Below are 3,243 nucleotides of genomic sequence, written 5' to 3'. Positions count from 1 at the left end.
GCAAATCAACACCAATAAATAGGCCTACATTCATAGAATATTGACAACCAGTACAAAACAAGGATAAGGGTGCTCAGATTGTGTTCATAGTGAGTTAAACTAAACCAAACCACAGTTGCCCGCAGAGGACATTTTATGAAGGTAGATCTGGTGCAAAATGCGAGAGCGTGTAAAACCTGATGTGAGCACTTGCAGAAAAAAATCTGAGCTTGTGTGCATACATTTACACATTGTATAAAATATCCACGTAACTGTGAATCAAATGTACACTTGTATAAAATATCCACGTAACTGTGAACCAAATGTACACCTGTAAACAATATCCACGTAACGGTACGTCCACACAGCAGCTTTAGACGACAATCTTCCACCGCTTCTTCGCTTCCAACGCTTCTCTGCCCATTGACTTTGAATGGGGATGACGTCACTTTGCCTCGCTTTTCGCCGAACTGCATTGTGGGGGAGCGAAGCGAAGATTTCCAGGATTTCCAGGATTCAAAAGTTGAGCAATGTTCAACTTTTGAAGCAGAGCTGGAAGCGTCAGCCAATCAAACACGTTTATGCAAATCTGACAGTAGAAGCGCTAGCCAATCAAACCGCGTGTAAGCAGGGAGAACCAGACCGCAGTTCATTTCCTCATATTCCAAACGAGAAATTACGGTAGCAAATCACCCGGTTCTTTACGACCAGAACTATTAACGGGATACAAACCTGAGGAACCAGGCATGGAGGGAGGTGGCAGAGACAGTGGGTGAAACTGGTAGGTTTTCGCCTGTTTGGGGAGTTTATTATATTATTATATATTGCTCGCATAAAATCCCCGGGGTTTTTTGCTTTGTATGTCGGGGGCGGGAGATTCATGTGATTGGTTGTTGGTCGCATTGCTCACAAAAAATCCCCAAGCTGTCAGACACGCCCAGCTCCAAGATTTTCAAGATTTTTGAAAAGCTACTTTGTGGACGTACCGTAACTGTGAACCAAATTTGAAGTCACAGAAGAAAAAAAAAAGTTGTGTAGCTTGTAGAAAAAAATGAACTTAGTGATGAAATGTTCACTTGCAGAAAAATCATATTTTTTAAATATATTTTCCATTACAACTGCAACTTGGTTATTACAACCTCTCAAATCAGTCATTACAACTTGACAAATCTGCTCTGTGGCAGTATAAATCGACGAATCTGCGGTCTTGACTTTTGCTACACTTCTTGCGATAAATGTGTCGCAAAAGTAATTTTCACCTGTAGATGTGGGGGAGGGAGGGGGGTTAGAGCGAAGGGTCGGAGCTATCCGAACAACGAGGCTTGGGTCAGTCACACAGTCACAGCCACAGTCAGGTCGAACCGGATGACTGCGGGGCTAACGGTTCGCTAACGGCCCGTTCACACTACAGCGTCGACAGCGTCGACAACTCCAATCTGCCCATTCACTTTTTGCTTTTTCGCCGAACTGAATTGTGGGTAGCATAGCGGTCCGTCTCCGCCGGGGACACCGGAGTAGCCAGCGCCAGCCAATCAACCGTTTCGGAAAATCTGACAGCTCAAGCCGTAGCCAATCAAACCGCGTCTAAGCTGGGAGAGATATTCCGCCGTTCATTTCTATATTTCAAAAAAGTTGGAGGAGAAACTAATTATTGCTGTAGCAAATCACCCGGTTTTGTATGACCAGACCCTCTTCACCTACCGGGATACAAACTGGAGGAACCAGGCATGGAGGGAGGTGGCAGAGACAGTGGGTCTCTGGTGGGTGAAACTGGTAGGTTTTCGCCTGTTTGGGGAGTTTATATATATATTGCTCCCATAAAATCCCCGTTTTTTTTGCTTTGTATGCTTTGTATCCCCAAGCTACAGACACGCCCAGATCCAAGCTTTTTTTGAAGTTGTAGTGTGGACGCTCCGTAACGGTTCGTGTCGCTACCGCTGACATGGCGCGTCAATCAACGGTACATTGTGCCTATTACTTTGAATATTATTATTGTGATTGAGGATTAAATCCGCTTTGAAGACCACCGTTTTATATCGTGCAGTTTAGCGACAAAATAACGTCAGTTAGCCAGCTAACGCTAGCTTTGTTGAGTTTATAATAATAATAATTCCTTACATTTATTATAGCGCATTATCAATGACTCAAAGCGCTTTACATATACACACATTGCACATCATACATGCAATGGTCAGATACTGTGGACAATAGGAGCAAGTTCAGGTGAAGGGTCTTGCCCAAGGACCCACCGGCTTTACAGACGCAGCAGCGGCGGGTTTCACCCCTTGATCTGATGATCATTGCACAGTGCACTGCGCCACACCGTCCATCTTCACGCCTCGAGGTCATCGAGGCGCTTTTACAAGTATACATTGGTATCATACATGTACTGTGGACAATACCCACAGGAGCAAATCCGGGTGAAGTGTCTTGCCCAAGGACACAACGGCCTGACGCAGTGGCGGCGGGAGCGGGTTTCGAACTGGAGTTCCCCAGCACTCCCCCTTGATCTGATGATCGGCTGCACAGACCACTGCGCCACCCGTCCCCGTTATGCTAGCTAAACAAGTAGTGGTTGTAGTCTACAGCAGTAATTAATATAGTATAGCCTTCTGCTTTGGCACTAACGGTTGATAACCGTTTATGAAAGTAAAACCAATTGAACTGTACCTCACAATAAGATGTGTGTATATTACAATTATTAATGTCATATTTCAAGATGATTACTTAGATATTACAATATGGTTCGTTGAGCTGGAGTTCATTATTGAGCTTACACGTTAACGTCACAGTCATCTGAAGAACAAACCCAAACCTTGTTGTTTTTATTAATTGTATTACCAAATGGGTATCAAATAAACAGTAAGCATTGGTAACACAACTTCCAAAGTTACAGTAAAATAAAAAGGACCCTGACTCGGACAATACACAATCCAACATGTTCAACAGAAGATGCATCTATTTCCACATCTACACTCCATCAGCTGTGTTACGGCCTATAGGATTTTGGACCCCAAAGCAAAAGACTGGAGAGAGATGGTCGATAAACAAAAAGCTTTATTCAAGCAGAGAACAAAAAATACGGCAGTGGAGTCAGGAAGTTGGCTGGCAAAAATCAAAACAATAATCCAAACAACGAGGAGAGCAGCGAGACACACCGGAGGGTCGAAACACAGAGGAATTATCTGGCAGGGAAGTGGCATGAGGACCGGGCTTTTATCTCTACAGGTGAAGAGGTGAGTGGAAACAGGTGTGCCTTGTCTG

The sequence above is a fragment of the Pseudochaenichthys georgianus genome, chromosome 8 (assembly GCF_902827115.2).
Source record: "Pseudochaenichthys georgianus chromosome 8, fPseGeo1.2, whole genome shotgun sequence".
In the NCBI taxonomy this organism is placed as follows: Eukaryota; Metazoa; Chordata; class Actinopteri; order Perciformes; family Channichthyidae; genus Pseudochaenichthys; species Pseudochaenichthys georgianus.
Note: the sequence above shows the minus strand (reverse complement) of the source record.